We start from the raw sequence: 19,606 nt of genomic DNA on the forward strand, positions 1-19,606 counted from the left end.
ACACGATAATTTGGCAAGGGAAAACTTATAACAACTTCGTATACAAATCCCAGAAGGATTTTTCAATGAAAACGACGGGTCAGACGACAGATTACACTAACGCAAATCGTGGACAGACTGAACAAATATAATAGCAGACAAAGATGAATATGCTAGTCTCAAAGATTAAGCCATGCAGGTGTGAGTACGAACTGAACGTAAAGTGAAACTGCGAACGGCTCATTAAATCAGTGCTTGAAGGTATGTCAGATTAGGGATGTCACATAACTACTACGCTGGTCAACTTCTTTTATGGTTCTCACAGTCTTAGTTGAAAGTGGCTTAATTTTCCCACGGGGACATCAGATGAAGTAGGGGAGATGTGGTACCGATGGATCAAAAATTGCAAAATGATCTCTGGCCCTCAAATCTTCTGCCGAGAATAGCAGATCTTTTGCTGTCTCGACACTTCGATACAAAAGCTCTACCTATCGCGGACACTTACATGAATATCCGCCTTTTCAAAAAATATTTATAAACGTTTAAAATTTGTTGCTTGAACGTGTTATCGGTCCCCACCCGGTGGGTCCAAAGGCACTCGACCCTGGGACCTATGAGACATACGCTCAAAAACTCAAATTTGTTAACTTGTTTTGTTATGTACTATAAGCTTAAGCTACAGCGAGCCAATGAAGAATGTTTCGTCGCGACCTTCAAGAATAAAATAGATTATATCAACTCAAATGTTGGCCTAAAATCATGTTTTGATTTACGCCTAGACTTACAAAATTATTGCCACATATACATCCCCGCAAATCTACATTTTGACTTTCAAATACCTCGTAATAGCGATAAAACACCACAGGTAACTATGGTTTACAGCCTATATATATGTAAGCGAGTTTCTGTTAAGTGATTAGTTGGTCCATCTATTTTGCTTGATTTGGCTATGGTACCATAGGTCCCTCACCCCATAAATATTGTAATTGACTTGATAGTCCACTCGAGGATGGTGTTGATTCAATAAATATGTGCCATTATATACCCTGATACAAGCCCTATACTTCACATAAAAAATTATGGCAGGTTTGTTAGTCTGAAAGGTGATATAGAAAAATGCAAATGTCGATCCAAATTTACTTTACGCCCCCTAAAACGTAAATCATTCGTCACAGACCCCATAACTTAAGCAGGTCGATTTTTTTGCATGTAAGGACAGATTCTACCAGCATGTAATTGTAGACAAATTCACGGAGTGTAATCATGGAATTATCATGGATAATTTTTCAAGTATTTCCAGTCCCAGTGATCCATCGGTACCACATCTCCCCTACCTTTGATCTGTGTATTCTGGTGTAAACTGATTACCACTGATCCCGCAGTCCAGGACAATAAGAGGATAATATAGTTGGGTTATATTCAGGGTTGTAACCAAGTCACAAGGCTCCGAGTCACAAGTCAATCTCACTTTTATAGTTTTGACTCGAGTCAAGTCGAGTCATTTCAATTCACCACCGAGTCAAGTCCGAGTCCAAGTCAGCGAGCATAGGGTCGAGTCTGAGTCCAAGTCATTGTGCTGACTGCTCAGTTTCCAGTTAAAGTCTTGGTAAACCCACTTTTTATAACTCTGTTTGGTGATATCGAATGGTTCGCATTTATAATATAACACTTTTCCTCACTTTTAGCAGTTTCTGGTCGCATTGTCAAGTACCAGTACCAACAGACGAAATCCCAATAGTGTGTTGGCTTCCAAATTACAATCAAATGTCGGTCTTGGCCGTCTGAGTCTCGAGTCAATGACTTGGTTCGAGTCATGCGCAATGACTCGATTCCAAGTCCAGTCAATACACAGATTGACTCGAGTCGAGTCGAGTCATTTCCGTATTTTGAAAAAATGACTCGAGTCAAGTCGAGTCATAAGAAAATCGTGACTCGAGTCGGACTCGAGTCGAGTCATGACTCGAGTCATTACAACCCTGGTTATATTTATTATCTGTAGTCACACCCAATGTACAATGCGATAAGACACAATGCGATGTGATGAACGGATAGGACGATGTCGAACGACACGCATGCAGTTGCGATCCTTTTAATCTAAAATCCACCTGGGCATAGAGTGTCCGATGTCACGCAGTGCTTTTCGATCTTGAACTTGTTGAGGCCGCGGCCCTTTCTACTGCTGGTTCTTTCCATTATTTGTGAGTGCTTTCTTTCGTTGGGTCTTTTACTGGGCTTTTTTGTCGCCGTAAGAACGGCAGCGGCGGGGGAGAGGAGCCCAGATAAACCTCCGACGGAAATCGAACTGCATCCGCCAGATTGGTGGGCGCTTACCACTATGCTATCTCCCCCGTCCATTCGACAACTTCCTATCTTTTCATTGTATCGCAGAGTTGCAGGCTTTTGAAATGATGAAATTGTTAATAGAAGTTCTATTATAGAACTGACACTGTGGTCCGGTGTCAACAGATTACAATGTCATAACCATTAAAAGTTTACTACATTTTAGAATTACAAAACAAAGTACAAAACGACATGGAATAAAGTGAGAGAGCGAGAGAGAGAGAGTAACAAAGTAAAATTGTGTCGCAACTCATAACTAGACGTTGAAGAATTACATTACTTGACAAAATGAAATAACTTACAAAATTTTTAGCCAAATATAAGCTTCAACAAAGTCCAGGAAAAGATAACCTGAGAAAATTACGAGATGCGTCTGATCCGCGGTCCGCCGTTTACATTGCAAATTTTGTAATAGTCCGCCGGTCCGCAGTTCCGCCGTTTAGTGTTACATGTTCCGCTGTTCCGCGGTCCGCCGTTTAGTATTGAGCTATTTTGTTATGGTCCGCCCGGTCCGCAGTTCCGCTCGGTCCGCTGTTTAGTATTACATGTTTCGCTGTTCCGCGGTCCGCCGTTTAGTATTGAGCTATTTTGTTACAGTCCGCTCGGTCCGCAGTTCCGCTTGGTCCGCCGTTTAGTATTGCAAGTTCCGCTAGTTCCGCAGTCCGCTCGTTCCGCCGTTTAGAGTTGCCCTACGTAGGTTAGTAATCTAGTCTGAATATTCTGAATGGGCAACTCTAAACGGCGGAACGAGCGGACTGCGGAACTAGCGATACTAAACGGCGGACCAAGCGGAACTGCGGACCGTAACAAAATAGCTCAATACTAAACGGCGGACCGCGGAGCAGCGGAACATGTAATACTAAACAGCGGACCGAGCGGAACTGCGGACCGGGTGGACCATAACAAAATAGCTCAATACTAAACGGCGGACCCTGGAACAGCGGAACATGTAATACTAAACGGCGGACGGAGCGGAACTGCGGACCGGCGGACTATCACAAAATTTGTAATGTAAACGGCGGACCGCGGATCAGGCGCATCTCGTAATTTTCTCAAGTTATCTTTTCGTGGACTTTGTTGAAGCTTATATTTTGCTGAAAATTTTGTCAAGTAATTTCATTTTGTCAAGTAATGTAATTCTTCAACGTCTAGTTATGAGTTACGACACAATTTTACTTTATTCCATGTCGTTTTGTACTTTATTATATGTTTTGTAATTCGAAAATGTAGTAAACTTTTAACGGTCATGTCATTGTAATCTGTTGACACCGGACCACAGTGTCAGTTCTATCATCTTCAAAATGACTTCACCTTATTTCGTACATTATGTGGTTAGGAATATGAATAAAATAATGAAAATTGAAATTACCTGATAGTTTTCAAGTAATTTGAATTACAAATCGAAATTCCGGAAAACGGAAACGAAATCACCCAGCCGTGAAATGACGTCAAGTAGTTGACACAACAAAAGTCCTTGTTATTTCTGTTGGCTGTTAGGTGGGATTATTGCTTAGATTTGCTGTGGATTTGGGTCTTTGAGTGGGATCATGAAAGCTGTGAAGGAGATAATTCATAGAGTCAGATGTTATGTCGCGTATGGTTGGTCCAATACGCAATATGCCGTACCTACAATGCATTGACATCGCTGCCAAAACCCATCCATATACCGACAGGCGACCGGACGCCATTAAGACCAAAAGTGCGGACTTATAGACAACCAATCTTCAAATGCGAATCACTAACAAGTATCTTGCTTCAATGAAGTATCCGAGATACGCAAGAAAACTGACTACTGAACACGGGCAACTCTTGCCGACGTTCTGCAGTAGTGCCGTTCATATTTTATTTCCACGCACCAGTGAAATTGTGGTAATGTCAGAGGAACGCACTTCTAAAGCTATACAAAGTGTCCGAAATCGGTAAGTGAAAATGTACTGTGTCAGCTATAGTTTTGTAAGAGTGTAACTAACCGCTTATAGTAGTATTAACTGTGGTATGGTAGTCATCGAAGTATTATTATTGTTTACACTCACGTGCATGTGCAAATAACTGAAATATGTATGCCTTGAAAAACTTGTAAGTAGAAGTGTACATAGTCTGAAATAAAAACACTTGAAAATCAATTAAGAAAAAAAGATCTATAAATGCATTAGTTACTATAAAGGGAGTTCATAACCTGCTGACTTCATGACGTATAATGGTTATATATCGCTGACCTCCTATTAATGGAAGAGTTGCTATTACTTTTGAAAATACACTTCTTTTTGTGTACGGTACATGTACGGTCATGTAATCATATTAGTTACTTTAGTTATTGAATGAGGAGTGTCAGATATCTGTGACTGAGCCTATCAATATTGACCGCTCAGTAAAAGATGAAAACTTATCACTATCATCATAATAGTCGTAAAGTTAGGTAGGATGCAGTTGGCAATCCTTCATGCCTTTGATTCGACTTTGTTATAAAACTCAGTGATATTTTTACTTCTGCTCTAGATTCCTGCAATGATGAAGTTGACGCATTCATTAAAGCAAGACCAGAAACGGCCGAGTCGACCAAGTCTACTGTGATGATTCATCCTCATTCGACAAACGGCATCGTCAAAATTAGTTGAAAGAAGCTATTGCTGGACACAAAACTCTATATTTCTCTCCCTGACACAGTAGTACTGTTGATGGATTGGTTATGTTGCATTTATTATTTTCAATACAACTATTCCTTCACGAAGCATTGTAAAATTGAAAAGTACTGGATTTGATCGGATGCGCAGACAGGATTTTTCGTTGGCTTTTGTTGCAGAATCCCAGTGGCCAGCCAACAAAATTTCCGTGTACAGTTTTTCTCAGCTTCCTGAAAAGCGTAATTGTTGTGTTACTGACGGGTCATTATTTGGCACCCGACTCAACATTTCATGTGAATGAGACTCATTCGCTCATGCATCAAACTGGATGTTATAATTATATGACAATATTCCTGTTGATATCTATAGCGAGACAATCTCCAATACATACTCTTGATTGAAATCCTGATAATGCTGTGATGCACTAATAATTCATTCGTTGCTCGAGGGACCTGTTTGCGGCACTTCAACTCTCCCCTGATAGTTTGCATAAGTTGGCAACCTCCATCCTCTCAACTGTAATTGATAATACCAAGATTAATAACTGAAAGAGGTTCTCCACCACATTACACATACCGGTGTATTTCATTTGGTCTAGACAAGCGGATTAAGCTGAACAAGCTAGGCTGATCATACTATATATCACTAACATCCTTAGGTTATAGTCATCAATAATCATACTCAAACGACCCCTCGTTTTCGGAGCAGCAAGAAGTTCCACTGATATGGGATCGAGCACATCAACACTTGAAACGTGTCCTCGTTTCAACATTACTTTCGTAAGTGAGAGGAAAAAGCATACTTACATTCGACATCTGAATACTCGGACTCGCCTGGTGAATCCATTACAAGCGAAACCTCCGCCATAACTAACTACATTAAGCGCCCTGCTACTGCAAGACCGCCAACCCTATAGCATACATCTGCAGCGGCCAGAAGAGATGTCAACTACATGACGTCACAATGAACATTCCGCTTTTTCTGTAAACATACCAATATTGGGACTTTAGGTCCAAATTACGGCAATTTCCGATTAGTTTGAAATACGGAAAGTCGGCCATTTCGGTATGAAAAAAAATTCTGAACATGATTCCGCAAAGTTGTCTATGAAGATGCAGTTGACCTTTAACAATTTCATCATTTCAAAAGACTACAACACTTCGATACAATGAAAGGATAGGAAGTTGTCGAATGAACGGGGGAGATAGCGTCTCAGTGGTAACGATAAGCGCCTACCAATCTGGCGGATCGGATCGATTCCCGTCGGAGGTTTATCTGGGCTCCTCTTCCCCGCCGGCAGCCTCATCATCATTGGTTTATTAGCAATTTTATCAGTTCAATACACCACAAAAATGCGATACAATGAATAGACAGGAAGATGTCGAAGCGACAAGGAGTAGTCTATGGAATCTGACACCCACCTTGGCCTAGACGATGTAAAGAGGAGGCATGCACACTGAATGAAAGTAAAGAAGATAGTATAGAAAAAGAAAGCGACAAGAAATAGAGCGGCATGTCATGGGAAGCGAGATCGATAGGTCAGTCGTGGTCCGGTAATCTTGAGGATGGACTGTATTTATTTAGTAGTAACTGCTTGTATTTCGACTTGAATGTGGACATGCTCGTCGACTGTCGGATGGCCGGTGGGATACTGTCCCACACATGGAAGCTGTTTCGACCCTGGCTGGCTACGTCACTTCATTTATGTGCATTGCGGTATTTATTAACGTCGGGTATGAAGTACCGATTCAAGATGTCTGAGCTATCGCGGCGGTTCCCTCAAAAATCACTAAAAGACAAATGACTAGCTGAACACATGTTTGTTAACTGCATACTTCCCAACACCAAACGGAACCATTGGTCTATTGCCGACGGCTAAATGAATAGGAGAAATATTTGCCTATGACATCACAATCAAGCGATGTACTATTACACTTGAGATAACATCTTACCATATTGCTCATTAACCTGTGCGTCAACCTGTACTGGCCCATAAACCTGCCTTTGTGATAGCTATTAGCCATCGGCTAATTGTAATTCGGATCTGGCACACCCCTGTACACCCCATCCGAGTGGTACACCCTTTGCAAATTCTGGTACACCCTAAGTAGGGTGTACGACAACCCCGGTTGAAGAGCACTGTTCTATAGACTGCGAATCGGAATTTTGTGCGATCATCTGTGGCGTCACAATAAATCCGTGTAAATGGTGACCTATGCTAATATAGATTACTAGTAGACTAGGCTTACCATACGTCCTCTTTTAGGAGGATTTGTCCTCTTTTTTGACTTTTTTGAAAGTGTCCTCGGAGGACGCCCTTTTGTCCTCTTTTTGAGATTTTGTCCTCTTTTTTGAAAATTTAGGTCAGATTTAGAGCAAATTGCGAGTGATATGCCGCAAATTAGCACAGAAGTGACGCTCCGGCCGGTATCTCGGAGCGAAAAACGGTGATTTTAGCTCTTAGCGCAAAGATGACCTTTTTTTTTAGTCAACCGCTCGCTGTTAGCCGACGAAAATGATGCTATTTCTTGGCGTCTTGTTCTCGTGATGGAAGTTCTGAAATTATGATTCTATCCTTATCACTAACTGCAATGATTCTATCATTATTATTTTCGCCATTTAGCGCCCGATACTACACCAGGTTGGACTGGGTTCAACACAAACCCTTTCTAGATATATTATTACTTTAGCCAAATAGCTGTCTGGTTGAAAGACTTCATATCCTTTCAATACCTTCCTATTCTTCAATCTCATCACTATCTGTTGGTGTTTTTAAATGATAAAATACTAATAACACCAACTAGATCTCATCCTTTCTGATTATTGACAATTAAACAGTGTCCCAGTAGTATTTTAGCAGTTATAATACTAATAATACCATGCAACTATAGATCTCATCCTCTCTGATCATTGACAATTAAACGATGTACCAGTTGTCAGGGTTGTAACCAAGTCACATGGTTCCGAGTCACGAGTCAATCTGACTTTTGTGGTTTTGACTCGAGTCGAGTCGAGTCATTTTCAATTCATCACCGACTCGAGTCCGAGTCCAAGTCACCGTTTTAAGGGTCAAGTCCGAGTCATAGTGTTTTGACTCGAGTCGAGTCCAAGTCACAGTATTGAAGTCATGTCAACATATGTTTTCAATCCTGCTTGGGTGATATCGAATTCCTTGCTTGCCAAACATGCTTATTTTGTCCCTATCATAGTCTTGGCACATGTTTATTTAGGCAGATAACATACAGTTCCTGGCCTCATTTACCGATGCGATAGATAGACGAGACAGGCCACCAATACGATAACTTTACTAATCTTAGAACTTTAAATCAAATATCTGTCTTGTCAGTCTGATATATCACAAATACAAGCATTCAGTTTTTATTACGAGCACATCGACGACCGCTCACAAATAGCTTATTGAGAATTAACGAATTCACGTCTACATACTATCTGATAGAGAACTTACGAAGCACGTCTATCTAGATACAAGCTGGTAAAGAATCAACAGATAAACGTTTATGTAGAGGTACAGTTTTGCTTTCACATTATATCAGGTGGTTGACCAGAAAAAGGTCAACTTTCCTGCTCAGCTCCCGAAATAGTCGCCAGAGCGTTACTTTAGTGCTGATTTACTGTTATCTTAGTCGAATTTGCCCTACGTTTACCAAAAAAAATTCTCAAAAATGAGGACATAATCTCAAAAAGGAAGCTACTTCTTAAAATTGTTAGATGATCTAAAAGAACTTAAATTTGGCGCAATTCCAACCAGTAAAAAGCAATGCTAAGAGAAAATATTTTGGATTAATTACAAATAGAGACTTTTCGGATTTTACCGGCTATCTCATGATATTGCTAGATTGTGTAAAAATATGATTCATATCAAATTTGGCTCAATAGACACTTACGTGACCTTTGACACGAACCAATCAGGTTGCAGCAGGATGTAAACAAAGAACAAGCCCGGGCAAGCTTACTATGAGTTCTTATGGAAAAAGGTTGAAAAATGAAGGTTTTAAGCAAGATTACGTTGAATTGGGGATGACTGTCCCTAATGAATAGTAATAGCGTAGAGCTAGTATGTAGTTGCAGCTTTTAATCTAGGATGAACATGAATGGTGGCAAGTACGCACCAGCGTGCTGTGTCCAAATACACGGGTTTTTGACAACTTTTCGGATTAAGCGACGATTGTTGTATACTATACTATAGGATTGTGGTGATGCATATTTTGACGATTTCATAGGCTCCAGGTCTCGAGCAAAATTTTCAAGCTGATCTCATGTTCAGAAATATATATACTATGAAATATAGCTGCTTCCACACATCACAATTTTTGTGTATTTATTATGAAACTTGAAAGCTATGGAGATTCTATCGAATTTATGGATTTGAGTGGAACAGCATCTTCTTCTAACACCGCGGAGAAAGCTTCGAAGTATTTCATGGAGCGCTACGCACACGATTTAGGGATAAAGATTGAGGAGACAATCCACTCTTTTTGGAAGCAATATTCTAGTGAACAGCCAATGTTATCGCAACTTGCGGAAAAGTGAGATAACACACTCAATGGAAATACACGTTCTCGGAAAATCCATTATTGATTCGTCTTGCACTTGTAAGACAGGGTAAGTAAGGAAAAAGACATATTTTCAGAGACTCCTGCAATAGATATTTTAACCATGATTTATTTTCATATTAGGTTCTGATATATGCTCTCATGCATATGCATTGATTAAGACAATCCAGCACCTGAAGCTAAAAGGACTACATTGTGATTTGCATCAGCATCAGTGAGCTCCATTGTGATTGACAAGCAATCTCTCCACCGTACTCGCAACCGATCAACTCCTGCCTCAAGGTAGATTTTGGTGTATCTGGTGTCTTCAGTTTTATAACATTCCACCAAACACAAATAATCCTAGAACATTTTCTTCTGGAGAATTGTTCATTCAACAAATTGGGCATCTAAATAAGCTTCAATGCACACCACTGGAATATCTAGACATGCACTGTTGGTACAGACTGACCTTGGCACCGCGCAAATACGATCCGTAGCATGCTATTAGGCATTACGATATTCACAATGGAACTGAATTTGCACAATTGCCGAATATGTTGCGTCATTCATTTTTAATTTTCAATCTTGAATTAGAGTATGCAATTAGTCAGTATTTGGTTAGTTGTGATACACAATGCTGCATAGTATGACACCGAACAAAATTTTATACTCCTTGATTCTTCCGATCAGCTGTTCAATATGAATACGTTCTCTCGCCATCTTTCTTGTTGTGGAACAGTCTTGCTCAGGCATTTGACGTTGTGTAAATCATGTGCAGGAATATTTAAATCTAGATTCAATTTCTTGATTTCAGACTCAATGGTGAATCCCTTTTCTGCCATGATAGCATTGCCTGGCTCACCATAGCTGAACTCCATCATTTTCTTGCATTTCTTGTCGAATCCACATATTTAACTAATATTTCGATCTGAAATGCTCCCTGTGAACAGTTCCTGCATAAAAGTAAGTGTACCACAATCCATCAATCCTTTCAAAGTTGTATGTGATTTATTGACAGTCAATAATCATTCTAGATTTGAGAAATCATGAATGAATGCAAATGGTGCATTTTTACGAACCACATATCTACATGGCCAAATCGCGATTTAATGAAGCAGTTACATGTGGCTGAACCAATTGTTTAATAGTATGCTTACAGCAATACCATAAATTTGCCGTCAGTAGGATAAGTCGGACAATTCAGAAAGAATTTAATGTAGTCTAGCATAAAATTTCAGCTTCTCCGCATCTTTTGACATTATGATGCTCCTCTGAGAACTGAACTTCACTGGCAATAATTGTCCGTCAATTTGTAATTTTCCTGGACGAGTTTCCTGTTTTGTGCTTCTATACTTCTTCCAGAAATTTGATTTTCTTGCGTTTTATCCATCGACTTCCTCTTTCTGCAGCTTCATAAAAGAAATCCATCAAGCCTGCACAAAATATATAATATGTTTATTTTACAGAGCAATACTGCTGTGCAGGCACCTATCAAGGCGTACTCGTCCGACTCATGCAACGTATCACCGCTACCAATTTCAACCATTCATCTCATTATTGAATATATATTGCTCTCAACAATTTCAATACATCACACACCATCAAGCAACAAGACTGGAGTGGAATAAAACTAGACACACACCAAGTCGATTGTGGCATCAAGTGTGACTGCATTTCAGATTGGACTCATTTTGAAACACAGAATTGTTTCATCTAGATTATGTCACGATTCAATTTTTGGTACAATAATAGATATGTCATTTTATTAATAAAATGAGAATTCAGATGACTACAAGGAAGTCCACATGCCTTTATCCAGATTTTACATTCTTCCATGCATGTTATTGGTTCTGGGAAAGGTAAAAGCGCACACTAGGAACGGTCTGGGTAGCCATCTCCATATTACACAGGCTATTAGCACAGTGTTTATCCGGCATTTATCCTGATTCAACACACGAGTTAGATTTCAGCTGGGAACGGATCATGTTGCCTAACATATATCATATTAATATGATCATTGAATATGCATACAGGTGTCCAGTGTAACAGTAATTTGCTAGATAATGATACAGACTTTAGACTACTATACACGAATGTCGATTCCATAAATAGAACGCATATAACGCCAAGCCCACATAATGGATACCACACATATCCTGACTCAAGATTCCTCTAATACATGCTCTTCGGTACGACAATCCTATAGTATACGACTAAGGATAATACAGCAATAGTTGCTTCATCCGAAAAGTTGTCAGAAATTCATTCATTTGGACATACCATGCTGATGCGTGCTTGCCACCATTCATGCTTATTGTAGGTTATAACACTGCAAATACATACTAGCTCTACGTTATTACCATTCACCAAAGCCAGCTATTCCCAATTCAATGTAATTTTGCTAAAAACCTATATTTTTCAACCTTTTTCCATAAGAGCTCATAGTAAGCTTGCCCGGGCTTGTTCTTTGTTTACATCCTGCTGCAACCTGATTGGTTCGTGTCAAAGGTCACGTAAGTGTCTATTCCAACTGGAAGAAGCGAAGTTATTGGAGTGGAATATTTTGGATATGAAAAAATAGTCAACTTACAACTATTATGTAATTATATTGTATGAAATCATTTCTCACTAAAAATACTCCATGTATTTCCAAATCCAAAATTTTCTCCTCTCATATCATTGATTCCACCTTCTGAAATCAAGCCAGATTCAGTTTTCTTTTTATGCAACGTAACAATTTTATCAAGTAGCCACCCAATATAATAAAAAAGAAGTTATTTTTGATCGGCCCTATTGTACAAACATCACACAACATTAGCCATTCATTATTACTCACGTGCACAATGCACATACCTAACAAAACGTCAAATGGACGGAGGGTATTGTGTGTTTTGATAGACAGCAGATATAAAATCAATGAGTTACACTTGAAAAATACTAAAGTGGAAAGGAGATTCTCATTTATGTTGAGGCGGCGTGGCCTTAGAATAATCCACACCCACTGGATACACGTTCCACTGGTGCATTAGATGCAGGAATTTTAAACCACACTGAAGAGCATTAGATACTCATCCATTCTAGTCGCCAAAAATGCAAAGAATCATCGCCTTCAGATCTACATATGATCTTATCAGTCTCTTCCATGTAGGCTACTTGTGAGAAGTATATTTAAAAGATGCAAAAATAGAAAGTGGCACAACTGCAACGCAACAACGACCTCTCTCTCCACGGGTCACACGAGCTCTGAGTCCCAATATTCACGACTATCAAACAACACGATTCCAACTAATTAACGAGCAATCAATCAGTCGCACGCGCTATAATCAGCGTCCGATGTAACAGTCAGTACACGAAATCTACAAAGGCACATTCCCCCGTGATGAATATCACTCTTCATCATCATCATCATCGTCGTCATCTTCTTGCCCCCCTCCTCCTCCGAAGTCAGTCGCGTAGTCTCCAAGGCGCACTGGCCTTCGTCGGGTTCGCGTACTTCTTCTAAGACCGGACTGGACCTCTTCTCCAACTTGTTCTCGAGTCACACCACTTTCTTGTGCGATCTCTTCGCTGCGCCGCGCTCTATCAGCCTCATCTTCACGATCCTCTGGCGATCGATTGGCAGTTATCCACGTCAACGGTACTCTGGGTGAATCACGGAATACCGAACTTGGCTGATGACTAACTCTTCTCACATCACCGACGTGTCTCGGGATGCCATCAACCTCCACTTTATGATCTGAAAGTATGTTAGTAATCTTACCAATGTTCCACTTCGTCGTGCATCGGCTGTTCGCCGGCTTCACCCAGACAATGTCCTCAACGGACAAGTCGCGCACCTTGGGCTCGGTTCGGCTTACGGTTGTCTCTTCTGACGATTCCAGGAAGGGGTTACGCCATGTACGTGAGAATATCTTTTCAGCCGGTACCAAGTTCGTGCTACTCTGCGGAGACAAATTATACCAAAAAACACACTCTTGTATACTCACTCCCGTTCTCGCATTCATGGTCTTGATCGTTCTGTGGTGTCGCTCAATGATCGCATTTCCCGACGGTCGATATGCACATCTAAATTCCAAATCGACTCGCCAAACATTGCACAATTGTCTCAGACGATGCGATCGAAATGATTTCGCATTGTCACACAGCAATTGTCGAGGCGGCCCGTATCCCGAGAAAATGTCTTCCAAAGCCTTCGTAATCACCATATCCGATTCGTCTTTGATCTCTCTCCACACGGCGTACCTGCTGGGACCGCAATCGATGATTGTTAAATACTTTTTACCGTTCGCGAGGTGCGTAACATCAGTCGCTAATCTTTCCCAGTCTTCGGTCACGCTCAATTCGCCACCAACCCAACGTCGCGGTTGGGGATCGATCGACTTGCAAACATCACATTGTTCAACTACCGACTGTACGGTGTCTTTTGTGATATGGGGACACACCTGCTTGCAGAAATGAAGCGTCGTATCAACACCCCGGTGATTCATGTTGTGAATTCTCTTCACCGCGTCGGTGGACATATCGACTGAATGCGTGACCGCCGCAACGCAAGTCTTTTTGAGCCACTCCTTTGAAACTCGCGTCAACGCATCGGCTTTGTTCTTGTGCGACGGAACCAACTCCACAGACCATTTTATTCCGTACGCATCCACAGTCTCGTCAAGCAAAGTGAGTCTTCTCTTCACCAGCATCTCAGACAGTCCAGAAACTCTGATCTTCCTGTCCTTCTTAAGCAGAGAAGATAACCAGGCGTGGACGGTAGCCGAATCGGTATACACAGTGAACTCTCTCGCCTCCCACTTCACCGCCATGTTTACGCCTTTCGCCACCGCATTCAATTCAGCCAAATTTATATGTGACCCATCGTCTTCCTTTCTTAGCCATGCCCCATCCTCCACCGCCTTTCCATCTTTCTCCAACAGAGCGCCAAGACCTATCTTACTTGCGTCGCACCACAAACTCCATTTACCAAATGAAGGCACTGACCAGACACCTGCGACTGGGTCCTCTTTCGTCACTTTTCTTACGACCTCCGACAATCTGTCCACCGCTACGACACCCGCCGCAGAATCCCATGTCGCGCCGACACACGAACGTTTGACGAAACTGGTAGCTACTCGCAACCAACCGGCAATTGGATAATGACCGACCAATTTGCCGCATATCGAAAATACTTCTCTCTTTGACATGGAATCGGAAATTGGAAAATCCAGCGCATTAGATCGCTTCCAACGTAACAGGTCGCCAACTTCATGCAATTTCAAACCCAAAACACTCGCGTCTTGTATTCTTTCTGGCGGCTTGCATCGAAGACCATACTTTGACAAGAGACTCACGACTGCCTCAACGCTAATTAGGTCGAGATTTACGATGATGTCGTCGTAATAATGATCTGTAGCGGCCGATACACGCTCGTCGGAAGACAGCACTTTCGAAACGATCGATTTCATTATTTCAGGAGCGCAATTGAGTCCGAATCCCAGTCTCTTCAGCTCGTACGTCCCACCTTCGAATTCGATCCTTTGATATCGACTACAATTAGACGACACGCCCACCTGCATGTATGCGTCGCGAAGGTCCACTAGTGCGCAGTTTGCCGGCATCTGCCTCCATTTCCTCAATTTCTCTTGGCAAACGTCCGCGTCTGCCCCACTGCATTCGACAAACTCGTTGAGTTCTCGGAAATCCAAAACTGGTCGAACCTTGTTTTTTCTTTCTTGAACGACCGCCATTAGAGGAATCACGCCAGCGGTTTTTGATCGAGTCTCCACCAACCAGCCGTTGTCAATCCATCGTTCTACTTCTGACCGGAACTTCTCAAAAACCGCCCCGTCTGCGATTCTGTACACTCCGACTCGATTCTTCAGCACTGGCGTGCTCTTCCACTCCCACTCGACAATCCACATATTTCCGTTGAAACTGACAGCATAGTTTCTTTTCTGAACGGACAGTTCGCTAGCAACGGCACTTTCAACGGGTCTTCTCGGTAATAGACTCTTCTCGCCCGCTACAAATTCGCACGACGCAGTCGCACATATACTCGGACGTCCATGATCCAGTACGAATTTGAAATGCTTCAGAACGTCTGTGCCCACGACGAAATCAAGACCAGGAATCAGCGATTTTACCACTACACACCGAACGTCGAGAAGTTTTCCATCTATTTCGATCGGAATTATTGCTTCACCTTCAATTTTCATTCTCGCACCATCAGCCGACAACACCACCTTGTAGGATCTGAAAATTCTCCGACCTTTCACTAAACTCAGGTTTACCAAGGATTGAGTACACCCGGTATCAAAAAGTGCCATAATACTTCGACCGCACGCTATAATGGACATCCTAGAAATCAATGCGCCATTCCATCTGATGGGGACGTTGCTGGCGCACACAGCTCCCCACCCTCGTTTCCCTGTCGTCGGTCAACCTTTTGGCAGTATCGAGCAATGTGGCCGCTTTCTTTGCAACGAAAACACACAATCGATTTGCAGAATATTCTTAAATGAGGTCCACCACACAGAAAACACCGCACTCTTCTTTCTTTACCATAAGAATTGGCAACGGCGCTCATCTCGGCACCATCCAATCCATGATCGGTAACGAGGGCACGTGCTATCGATACCAACTCCGTCAATTTTAACTGCTCCACCTTTGGTGTCGCCCTTATCTGAGCAGACACACGTTTTGGCAACCCCACGACAAAAGATAATTTCAACAGCTGTTCGTCTTCGTTTTCCCCGATGCCCGCCAACTTTGCCAATCGTTTCAAGTCGGCAATGAAAACGTCGACCGACTCTCCTTCATTCAACACCCTCATCTTGAATTCCTGATACGCCGAAAACTGATCGCAGGCGAAGGCACGCAACAGAGCCTCTTCGATACGATTTTCGTCCTTCTTCTCAGTCTCCGGTAACTGGTCGTACACGGCAAATGCATCACCGTCGAGAAACATCGGGATTACTACAGCCAAATCCTCAAGTTTTAGCAAAGCTTTTGCCAGTTTCGCCTGCTTTATCCATGTTGCGATATCACCCGCTCCATCATACCGCGTCAACACATCCGTCACCTTGAAACTGGCCATTCTTGATGATGGGCCGCGATAGCTTGTGAGAAGTATATTTAAAAGATGCAAAAATAGAAAGTGGCACAACTGCAACGCAACAACGACCTCTCTCTCCACGGGTCACACGAGCTCTGAGTCCCAATATTCACGACTATCAAACAACACGATTCCAACTAATTAACGAGCAATCAATCAGTCGCACGCGCTATAATCAGCGTCCGATGTAACAGTCAGTACACGAAATCTACAAAGGCACACTACTTGACCATCTGAGTCATTTTATTGGCTCTAATTGGACTTTGCTTCGATTGTTTGCTTGTAAAATTGAAAATTTTCGAGTACTTTGATGGCGGAGAATCTATTACCTCTTCATCACTGGATGATTTTGTACAATGCATTGCTCTTTGCTACTATGTACCATTGTCTTTTGTTTTTACGGCGGCATATCTGATATCAGACGAGTGCAACGAAAGCAGTGGTGACAAATAGCGATGTCGACCGAATTCGTCACATGCGTTGATCTAACCATTGTGGTTCGCAAAATTCTTCACCTTCAAGTCATATAAAATGAGCCGAGTCAATGACTTGAGTCGAGTCATGCGTAATGACTCGAGTACAAGTCGAGTCAATCTAAATATTGACTCGAGTCGAGTCGAGTCATTTTCCCATTTCAAGAAAATGACTCGAGTCAAGTCGAGTCACAAAAAAATCGTGACTCGAGTCTGACTCGAGTCGAGTCATGACTCGAGTCATTACAACCCTGCCAGTTGTATTGTTGACTTATTTTGTTGAATAAAATGGAACGGTTATAAACTGAAGTCGCAACGTATATAGTCCATAAAGCAAAGGTTCTCGAATATTTTTTTGCCCGACCCAAAAATAAATAGTATGGTAAGCACATAAACATTGGATTATAACATTCTAAGCAACGGGTTTATGCATGCTCAATTGCTCATTATTACACATTAACATAATTCTTAGGAAGAAGGAATGTCAACCTGCTATTTGAGAAACCCATGTATGGGACTGAGACAAAAAGCAAAATACTATGGTGTAAACCAAATTGATACAAATAGCATTACCATATCCAAAAATTGTAAAACACAAAAATGAGCTTGTGAGCCTTGGTCATTTTTGATCATCGAGTTTGTACTTGAAAATCTTGAAGGTTGTAGCAAAGTTTGTTGTGCTACCAACATAATAGGTATCAGATAATCAGATACGTATAATAAGAGTCCATGTAGTGAGCAACTGACAATAGTCCTGTTTTGTTGAAGTAATATGAGATATATAGTTGTCTTACAACTAAACCTGATTGCCAAGTCTTTCAGTTGGAAGTACACAAATGACGCCATGCTTTCAATATCGGACAGTGCTTAGTGTTCATCATCATCATCATTGGTTTATTAGCAATTTTATCAGTTCAATACACCACAAAAAATGCGATACAATGAATAGACAGGAAGATGTCGAAGCGACTTGGATTTGTCAATGGAATCGGACACCCACCTTGGCCTAGGCGTAGTAAAGAGGAGGCATGCACACTGAATGAAAGTAAAGAATACAGTATAGAAAAAGAAAGCGACAAGAAATAGGGCGGCATGTCATTGGAAGCGAGATCGATAGGTCAGTCGTGGTCCGGTAATCTTGAGGATTCATAATTGGAATGATGGTTGCTTTACACTATCAACTATAGAGTATGCTTCTTTCAATAACGGATGAATCTCTGTAGATTCAGCTATCCCCTTTTCCGAATTGTTGAATTGTCAGAACAAGATTCCGTGACTGCTGACTTGTACGGTTTATTCTTTTGCAACAGCTTTTGACACTGACGTCTCTTCTGCAACCTCTTTCATTGAAAACAGAATAGATGAGGCTGCCTTGACTGAAGTTTCATCAGCTTCATTGTACTTCAAACGCATGATTTTTATATGTTGTAGGACAAGGGTCGGCAACCTACGGCCCGCGGGCCGGATCCGGCCCGCCAAGCGAAAAGGTCCGGCCCGCGACATAATAAAATAGAATAACAAGAATACGGCCCGCCGCTTCATAATGAGTTTCAATCTGCAGTGCAGCGCTGCATGAAAAAAATGCGGCATTGCTACGATATAATAGTAGCCTACATCGTATTAGTCTATTGTTACGCCATAAAACGAAGGTGGTTGAAGTAGGGGATGGAGATAAGACTAGACTGGATCAGTGCTTATATCAATGGGGATGTATCTCGCAACCGAAGGTGTTCCATGCTTTTTTAAAGGGTTAATCACTCTAACGGGGTGTGACAATAAAGGTGTTCTTCCTTTGCTTCAAAAAACGCTTGGAGCATCTTAGACGCAATGACGGAATCTCAAACTATTAAATTATAGATAACTAGCCTCCGTATGTTAGTTAGCCTGTCTATAGTTTGATTTTCCAGAAGGCATTGTGTGCCAAGACAAAAAACCTGAATAGTGTTTAGGCCACAATGTTGAGAACTGTTAATGATTTTTGTCTCATTAACTGAATCAGTTACGCCAGATATTACTAGAAGCAGAGAATCAATATGGCGATGTCATGTAGGCCTATATCTGTCATGTTCGCTCATTGGAGGAGAGAAAACCTAGTACCAACACTACATTTGTAATTGTGATACGAAATTTAACTACTGAATATTCACCCGCTTTTCCGACATCCTTCTCTACAAAATGAATTCTGACTATTCAGTACTCTGTTTAATGTGGACGCCAATACCATTGCCTGAAAATTTCAAATGGGCCTTTCTGAAATGCGATGCAGTTGAGTTGAATGACAAATTTCATACAAAGAGCATATCGCTGCATGACTTTGACAAAGTGTACGTTCTTGAAATTGGTCTTTATCCCAGCTTGACCAGCAATGCAAAAGAAATTGCATCGATTTTTGGAAGCACGTACGCATGTGAACAATAGTTTTGAACAATGAAATTCACGAACAGCAAGCTAAGATCACGTATTTCGGACGTCCATTTTGAATAGGGTCTGATTCTTGTTGCATCTGACTTCTTACCAGAAGTTGAAAACCTTTCACAA

General features: G+C 41.5%; 4 long non-coding RNA genes across 4 annotated transcripts; 2 read left to right on the top strand and 2 right to left on the bottom strand.

The window, feature by feature from the left end:
- Positions 1–3,617: 3,617 nt before the first annotated feature.
- Positions 3,618–5,047, top strand: LOC145445520 (uncharacterized). Its single transcript, XR_013917064.1, has 2 exons — positions 3,618–4,238; positions 4,816–5,047. It is a non-coding gene; the product is annotated as an uncharacterized LOC145445520 (long non-coding RNA).
- On the bottom strand, positions 4,996–6,070 carry LOC145445521 (uncharacterized). Its single transcript, XR_013917066.1, has 3 exons — positions 5,747–6,070; positions 5,332–5,456; positions 4,996–5,170 (listed from the first exon to the last, which is right to left on the bottom strand). It is a non-coding gene; the product is annotated as an uncharacterized LOC145445521 (long non-coding RNA).
- Positions 6,071–9,211: 3,141 nt separating this feature from the next.
- LOC145445402 (uncharacterized) lies at positions 9,212–11,282 on the top strand. Its single transcript, XR_013917003.1, has 3 exons — positions 9,212–9,563; positions 9,638–9,796; positions 10,963–11,282. It is a non-coding gene; the product is annotated as an uncharacterized LOC145445402 (long non-coding RNA).
- LOC145445403 (uncharacterized) lies at positions 10,486–12,028 on the bottom strand. The gene is made up of 2 exons (XR_013917004.1): positions 11,777–12,028; positions 10,486–10,929 (listed from the first exon to the last, which is right to left on the bottom strand). It is a non-coding gene; the product is annotated as an uncharacterized LOC145445403 (long non-coding RNA).
- Positions 12,029–19,606: the final 7,578 nt, after the last annotated feature.

Source organism: Botryllus schlosseri, chromosome 8 (assembly GCF_051294905.1).
Source record: "Botryllus schlosseri isolate E-star chromosome 8, Bs_hap1, whole genome shotgun sequence".
Classification (NCBI taxonomy): Eukaryota; Metazoa; Chordata; class Ascidiacea; order Stolidobranchia; family Styelidae; genus Botryllus; species Botryllus schlosseri.